The sequence below is a fragment of the Staurois parvus genome, unplaced genomic scaffold (assembly GCF_062004578.1).
Source record: "Staurois parvus isolate SC_StPar_1 unplaced genomic scaffold, SC_StPar_1.0 ptg000122l, whole genome shotgun sequence".
Classification (NCBI taxonomy): Eukaryota; Metazoa; Chordata; class Amphibia; order Anura; family Ranidae; genus Staurois; species Staurois parvus.
The window spans coordinates 9,920,767-9,929,895 of NW_028317918.1; positions in this window are offsets into that span (position 1 = coordinate 9,920,767).

The following is a 9,129-nucleotide window of genomic DNA, read 5'->3' on the forward strand; positions in this document are numbered from 1 at the left end:
GTGTGGGAAACTCACACAGAAATGCGTGTTTACCTCACTGCAACTAACTAAGCACTGTGAAATATACACATTTGCTTCTCTTTAATTTTGTGGTGTGAAGGTAAACAAAAAATACACAGGTTAATTATTAGTAGGTGAGAGTAAAAACATGAATTAACCAGTTGCCCGCAGCCCTGTAGCAGAAGTACTTCTACAGAACGGCAGGGCTGCACAAAGTCACATATATATACGTAATTGGGGGCTATATGTCAATCACCAGGTCCCGGCCAGAGATTCTCCACTGGCACCCGTCGATCACCGAGTATCACTGACAGGGGAGAGACTTGTGTGTAAACAGCACAGGTTTCTCTCCTGCCTGCAGTAACATGCTACTGTGTATTTCTCTGCACAGTAGAGAAATACACAGCAACATGTTTCCCAAGTAAAACACACACAGAACATGATGTAAAACAGCACACAGTTAACCCTTTGACCACCCCATATGGTAACCCCTTCCTGCCCAGTGTCATTAGTACAGTGTTTTTTATTGGCACTGATCACTGTATTAGTGTCAATGGGATGTCAGTGGCAGTTAGTCAGTTCCCACACAGTCTCAGAATGACATGTACCAGAATGCATTTTTGCCTAAATTTATGATGAAATTTTATTTTTTTAATTTTTCTACTGGATATGTTTTATAGCAAAAACAAATCTCTATCTGTGGGAAACAAAAGGACGTAAATTCCATTTGGGTGCAGTGCTGCAAGACCGCACACTTGTCAGTCAAAGTAATGCAGCGCCGTAACTCAAAAGATGGCCTGGTCAGGAAGGGGGGTAAATCCTCTGAAGGGCAAGTGGTTAAAGGTGAACCAAATACACAAATCAAATACACATATGAGATTTATTCAACCTTCCAACAATATTTTATAGCTCAATTTATAGTATATAATATATAGTATAGTAAATTGCTAAATGTTTTTTATTTCTGAGCCTTTCTGTCCATTTGATTCTTCCACACAGCCTTGGAAGGGTAGTAGGCCTGATTTTTTTCTCTGCTGACATTCATTAACACATCTTGCCATAGGGTAGCCTGGTTCCACTTAAAAAGTGCAACAGAAAAAGGAACCAATAGTGCAATGGTCAGTGCATGAAGTCTATTCATTAAAATAAAAAAAAAGTAAATTCTACTTATAAAGGAGGTTCACTTATCAAAAGTGATATAGATATTCAAATATATTTTTTCTCATTTACTGGCCGGAGTAGGAACAATGGTATTAAAGCCACAGAGTAACCAAAGCTCTAGAGCTTTTACAAACAGTGTTGTGTACAAGAGCTGCTAGAGGTGGCATATCACCAAATCTCAATAAATCACTTACAGAACACTGCTAAACTATTGCATCCTGGCACTCCATCTCTTCCTCATGCTTGTTTGTTACCTATGCCTGGAGGTTCATTTTTTTTTTAATCTTTATTTAGTCATTTCACAATGGACAAAAGAAACAACATTCCGTGGCATATTATACAATGCAGGAAGTTTTTGCAGAAGTCTGGCTTAAAAATATTTGAGAAAAAGATCACACATTCCTTGGTTAGGTCGTGCATACCATATTTTGCCTCATAGTACTGACATGGGTTTTTTTTTTTTTGGAAAAGCATGTAGAAGGAAGAGATAACAATGGGAGAGGGAGAAAATGAAAAAAAGTGGAGGTTAGACATAGATAGATAAATGAAAGGAGAGAGATAATCTCTCCCAGGCTGCACCTCTTCCTGAAGGAGAGACAAAACTTCCATGTTATAGTATGATAAAATCTTGCTTGTAATCTAGGATTGAGCAGAAGAAAAGTTGCAATATTCTTGTGTGAATCAAAAATCATTAACATAGAACCTCATGGAATTAAATTTGTCTTTTATGTTTTAATGAGGCAGTGAAATATTCCTTGCTTATTACTAGAGATGAGCGAATTATTCAAAAATTTGATTCGGCTGATTCGCTGAATTTGCGGGAGAAATTTGATTCGATGCGAATTAATTCGCCGCAAATTTAACTTATTAAAAGGGTTTCTAGGCTTTATATTAGTGCAGAACACTGTACCTTTAATTTAAATGCCCTTGGAGTCTGCTGGGGAAGAGAAATAATACTGTCAGTCAGTATGACATGCAGATGAGTGCCGTCGATCTTAGAATCACCGCACACTTCACTCATTTGGGCAGTCACGGGGCACGACGAAGAAGAAGAAGAAGAAGAATGAAAAGAAGAATGAAAAGAAGAAGAAGAAGAATGAAAAGAAGAAGAAGAAGAATGAAAAGAAGAATGAAAAGAAGAAGAAGAAGAATGAAAAGAAGAAGAAGAAGAATGAAAAGAAGAATGAAAAGAAGAAGAAGAAGAATGAAAAGAAGAATGAGAAGAAGAATGAAAAGAAGAATGAGAAGAATGAAAAGAAGAATGAAAAGAAGAATGAGAAGAATGAAAAGAAGAATGAAAAGAAGAAGAGGAAGAATGAAAAGAAGAAGAATGAAAAGAAGAATGAAAAGAAGAAGAAGAAGAATGAAAAGAAGAAGCAGAAGAATGAAAAGAAGAATGAAAAGAAGAAGAAGAATGAAAAGAAGAAGAAGAATGAAAAGAAGAATGAAAAGAAGAAGAAGAATGAAAAGAAGAAGAAGAAGAATGAAAAGAAGAAGAAGAAGAATGAAAAGAAAAAGAAGAAGAATGAAAAGAAGAATGAAAAGAAGAAGAAGAAGAATGAAAAGAAGAATGAAAAGAAGAAGAAGAAGAATGAAAAGAAGAATGAAAAGAAGAAGAAGAAGAATGAAAAGAAGAAGAATGAAAAGAAGAATGAAAAGAAGAAGAAGAAGAATGAAAAGAAGAAGAAGAAGAATGAAAAGAAGAATGAAAAGAAGAAGAAGAAGAATGAAAAGAAGAAGAAGAAGAATGAAAAGAAGAATGAAAAGAAGAAGAAGAAGAAGAATGAAAAGAAGAAGAAGAATGAAAAGAAGAAGAATTAAAGTACAGCAAAAAGTGTATCTGCAGAGAGCTCCGCTATTTCTGACAGTTCTCTGACAGTTCCTTCACATTTACAGCGGTTGAAACATTGTATCTATTTATTTCTGAATAAAAACATCTGTATCCTAAATGGAAACAAATAGATACAATGTTTCAACCGCTGTAAATGAACTGTCAGAACTGTCAGAAATAGCGGAGCTCTCTGCAGTGACACTTTTGCCAGCTGATCGGGAAAAATTTGATTTATGCACCCGAAGTTTGCTAAAATTCGGATTCGATGCGAATCGAATTTTTCCTGATATTCGAAACGAATTCCACTTCGCCAGGTTCGATTCGCTCATCTCTACTTATTACAGAGCTCAACACAATGGGCTACAAGAAATGGGTGGTTCTTGCCAGCAATGGGTATATTCTTCTGCAAAGAGTACCTTGATTGTAACCTATTCCAAATCTACCCACCTCTTAAATGAAGTGTGTTTGCACTAGACTAGAACTCTGGACAGGTAAATCGCTTGTATAGTAAGAGTCAAGAGAAGATTTGTTTAAGATTACAGGCCAAACTAAAGTTAAAGTGGAGTTCTATTTTTACTTAAATACAACTTTTAAAGCCATACCATGGGCTGTACATGATATTCGAGGGAAGAGTTTTTCTATAGAAAAAAAGACACTTTAAATTAGGTATGCTATACAGACATACTCTGTAGAAAATATAGCTAGGTGCAAAGACACACTAGAAATTAAAACTATCTTGATTAAATGTTTAAAGTGAGTAACAAGTTAAAATATAGCTATATTTATTTTAATAATTCATTGCACAGCATGTCAATGAATGAATGCCAAGGCATAAATAATACAATGTAATGCTTTTAGAAGAAAATGTTCTGTAAATGGAGTGAACATAAAGCCAATACTTACAAAAAGGGTATATAAATTCTAAAATTCATTTTAAATTAATTATTACACAATCTGAAATAATTCAATCATATGTAAATAGTTCCTCACCTTCTAGAGTCAAAACTGAAGAGGAATTATAAGGAATATGGATGAAAAAATCTGTCCTTATTCAATTCATTGTGAGTTCATGAAATCCATGATGTTCAAACTTTGCTGCGAACCCCACTGCAGTCTATTAGGGTGAACTTTGATATTAAATTCTGGCCATTTTCAAAACTAATAAGCAAGCCACTATCAAAAAAGTAGCACGCAGATCTTGGTAATGCCATGAGGGGACATTTATACAATATTATTTAATATTGTTTAAAAATAAACATGTTAAACAATATTGTACAGCAAGAGGAGGGTCCTTTTAATGCAGTTTTGAGGAAAAACGCCCATCGTTTAAATGACATGCCTGTGGTGTTACAAAACAGTATTATTTTTTTTTCGACCGTACTGTATATTCTGGGATCACATATTTTTTTTTTTTTTATAATAACAATTTTTATTGATTTTCAAAAATATACAAACAGTATGTTTAAGAAAAAAAAAGGATAAAAAAAGAAAACAAGCAAAACAGAAAGTTACATCGATGGCAAAACTGCGTAAGGACAGGACCAACAAAAACATAAAATAACAGTGTGAAGGTTATCAGGACCTTACATTTTGGGCCGGCATAGAGGAAATGAAGGTATCCCATGGGAGCCAAATCATCTCAAACACAGCAAACGAACAATTATGTAGTGCAGTCACGTATTCCATCTGTCTAACATCAGCAATAAGTTTGTACAGAATCGACATTGAAGGAGGGGTAGAAGACAACCAACACATAGGAATGCTTCTCCTAGCCGCGGTCAGAACATGTACAGCAAGTTTTCCGGATGGTTTAGGTAAACCCGGAAATGGTAGACCTAGCAAAAAATGTAGTGGATCAGGTAGGAGAGAGGTACGCATTAGTGATTGTAACAGGGAGAGAACATCTTTCCAGAAAGGAGTAATGGAGCTGCATGTCCAAAAGATATGATAGAGAGAACCCTGGTCTCCACCACAGCGCCAGCAGGCAGGAGAAGCATTCGGATTATAAGCATGAAGAACTTCAGGTGTTTTGTACCATAACATCATGAGCTTGTATATATTTTCCTTAAAAACCACACAAACAGAAGATCTAGATGCATTTTCCCAAATTTTCTTCCACGTTAATAGATCAATATCACATTGTACGAATTGAGACCACCTACGCATGTAAAGGTGAGTGTCACTGGATAAGGAGGGGGCATCTAGAAGTAGTTTATATGTGTTAGAAATAACACCCCTTTGGTGGGGACCCTGCATACATAAACGTTCAAAGGAAGTAGGCTTCCCCAGGGTTAATGAGGGTGATAAGGTGGAAAAGAAGTGGCGTATTTGAAGGTAAATATATAGGTGTTGAGAAGGTAGAAGAGCTTTTTTCTGGAGATCTGGGAATGAGTGTAACTTACGAGTCACCGGGTGTACCAAGTGACGCAATTGAAAAAGGTTAGCTACTACCCAAAGAGACATCCGGGACATGGCCATATTATCTGGAAGATTAGGGTTATGGAGGATATTTGTCAGTGGGGAGCAATCAGAGGCCAGTGTAAATTTAGCCTTACATTTCTGCCAAACAGCCAGAGAAAAGTGCATGGGACCAAGGAGTAGGTGGCGAAAAGAAGAGACATCCACTGCTGAGGTCGACCAAAGGAGGGAGCATGGATGAGCTGGAGACAATTGTAAAGATTCGATCTCAGCCCACGTGTTGGGAGGATAGTGAGTAGACCATGACATGAGAAAATGAAGATGAGTTGCATAGTAGTATGTTATTATATCCGGTGCCCCCAAGCCCCCCCTAGAACGCGGAGAAAGCAAAACAGAACGTGCAATCCTGTGCCGCTTGTTGTGCCAAATAAAATGCAGGAAAGATTTCTGGAGGGAGTGAAGTTTGGACATAGGAACGGGAACGGGGAGAGTCGCAAACAGGTATAACAGTTTGGGTAACACGGTCATTTTTAGTACGTTAATGCGTCCGAGAAAAGAAATGAGCAGGGCATCCCAGTGTTTCAGAGAACGAGAAATTTCTATAAATAATGGGGGGAAATTGGCCTCGTATATGGATTGGTAAGAGGAAGTCAGATTAGTACCTAAATATTTTAAAGAATGGGTGCACCACCGGTAGGGAAAGGCTTCCTGAAGCGAGGATAAAACGCCAGAAGGGACATGTATTGGGAGTGCCTCAGTTTTAGACGTGTTAACTTTGTAGCCAGATATGGCCCCAAATTGTTTCAAGGTCTTATGCAAAATAGGTAAGGAGGTATGGGGACTCGCAAGCGTGAGGAGGATGTCATCAGCAAACAGCGATAATTTGTATTCATGGTTATGGGATCGTATCCCGCGAATATCCGGATTCGACCTGATGGCGATGGCTAATGGTTCCAGACAAAGAATGAACAGTAAAGGAGAGAGTGGGCAGCCCTGACGTGTACCATTTGACATCTGAAAGGGGAGTGAAAAAAAAAGAGGCTAATCTGACCTGCGAAAAGGGGGAAGAATAAAGGGCCTTCAAGGCTGCTACAAATGGACCCCTGAAACCAAATCTTTCCAAGACCATGAACATGTAAGGCCAACTTAAACGGTCAAAAGCTTTTTGAGCATCTAAACTTAATAATATAGCGGGAGTGGAGGATCGGTTAACCAAGTCTACCAGATCAATGGATCGCCTGGTGTTATCTGCAGCGTGTCTGGCAGGTACAAAGCCCACTTGGTCCTTTTGTATGAGTTTGGAAATAATTCCAGACAGTCGGTTGGCCAAGATTTTAGTGAAAATCTTGTAATCGGAATTAAGTAGGGCAATGGGGCGGTAGTTGTCTACTATAGAGTGATCTTTATCGGGTTTGGGGATAACTGAGATATATGCTCGGGAGAATTCAGTCTGGGGTGTGACCCCCTTGAAAACATCTCGATAAAAGGAGAGGAGATGAGGAGCCAGGATACCAATAAAAGATTTATAGTAGGAGTAGGGCAATCCGTTCGGTCCAGGGGCTTTACGAGAGGGAAGATGTTTAATTGTGTCAAACAATTCCTCTGGCGTAATATCAGCGTTAAGGGTGGCAATGTCTGAGGGTGAAAGACTCGGAAGTGACAGGGGGTCAAAAAAATTATAAAAAGATAACTGTGTGAGGGGCGGGTGAAGGTCTGGGGTCAAACAGTTATAAAGATTCTTATAGTATGAGCCAAAAAGGGATGCCATGACCTGAGGATCATAGGTAGGGCTTCCATTCGGTTGGATTAAAAGATCAGGCATCGTGGAAGGAGACTGAGCTTTGAGTCGATTGACTAACATACGATGAGGTTTGTTGGAAAATTCGTAAAATAGGAGGGATTGCGCAGACTTACTAGAGTCAAGAGTTTTAATTAGGTCACGTAGAGATGTTACCTTCCGGAGCCCAGAAATGGATGGCTTGGCCAACAACCGTCGTTCTGCCAAAGATAGTTGATGGATGAGAGAAGCCCTAGCACTCGCTGAGGATTTTTTTAAATGAGAACCCATAGAAATACAGAGTCCTCGAAATACCGCCTTATGAGCCTCCCATAGGGTTGAGGAAGAAGCTACGGAGCCAACATTGTGGGTGAAATAGGTATCAAGTCCCCGTGACAGTTCATCCCTAAGATGTTCTGTGGAAAGAAAGGTCTCATTAAGGCGCCAATGACATGGTTTGGGTATAATAGGAGGGAAAAAAAGGTTTAAAGTCAGAGAGGCATGGTCAGACCAGGTAATGGGGTTGATTTCAGAGGCAACCAGGAGTGGAAGAAGTGGGGCAGAGATAAAAAAAATGATCTAGGCGGGAAAAACTACGGTGAGGGGTGGAGTAAAAAGTAAATTGTTTATGGAGGGGGTGTTTAATCCGCCAGGCGTCAAAGAGACGGTGCTCCCTTATCAGTCTACGGAAAGATTTTGAAGAGGAGCACTGCCGCTTCGAGGGTGTGGACTCGAAAAGAACTTTCCTGTCTTTATGGGGGGAAAAAAACAAATTGAAATCGCCCGCAACAATCACATGCGAAATGGGAAAGGAATCTAAGTTGGCGAGTGTTTGTGAAAGAAATTGCAATTGACCCGAATTTGGGGCGTATAGATTCAACAAAACAAGGGGAGTGTCACCAAGCATACATTCCAAAATAATAAAGCGACCCTGTTGGTCAACCCTGGAGGAAACAACCCAAAGGGAGCAGTGTGACCTAATCAAAATTGCCACCCCAGCCTTTCCGGAAGGATCAAAGGCCGAATAGGCTTGGGAAAAAAATCTCGAGGCAAAACGGAAGGAGCCAGTTGATTTGAAATGGGTCTCCTGGACAAAAATAATGTCTGCTCCTGAGGATCGAAATTCCCGCAAAGCCATCCAACGTTTTTGAATGGAATTGAGACCCTTGACGTTATATGACAAAAACCTCAAAGCCATTATAAAATAATAATAAAATAAGCACATGTAATAGCATGAGAAATGAATAATATACCATCGATGTAAAAGAATGGAGAACAAAAAACATTAAACTAACACAAGAAAGAACAAACACAGTAGTTGACATAAGTATCCGCAAGGATATAAACTTGGGAGCAACAATTTGGCCCAAGTCGTCTAGGCCTATGGCTAGACAAAATCGGGAGCAACACGACAACCAAGACATCAGGAAGATCGCCAAACCCGGCCAGAAAAAACAAGAGTGAAAAAAAAAAAAAAAAAAACACCCAACAATGGTTCGGCCGGCCAGAAACGAAAAACCTGTGGAAAAAAACATGTATAAACCAGGAGGGAAGGATCGGCACCGAATTCACATCGGAGAAGCACCCCAGGGAGTCATCAGACAGGCGGATCAGTTGTCCGAGGATGTCGTGGACGTTGTGGGGTACGTGAGAGCCTCCTCCGGCCTCTGTGGACTGGAGTCCAGATCTTGTTGGGGGTGGCAGATGGACGGGCTGGAGTGGGTGGCAGAGGGGTCACGTCATCTGACAAAGGTGGAAGTCCCAGGCGCTTCAAAAAAAGAATCCGCCTCATGAAGATCACGGAGCACAACTTGAGTATTGTCCCTAGTTACAATCAGCCTGAAGGGGAACCCCCACCGATAAAGGACGCGGTGTTGCTGAAGGTGTGAGGTGATCAGCTTCAGAGCTCGCCGCTTGGCCAGGGTAATCGGGGACAGATCGC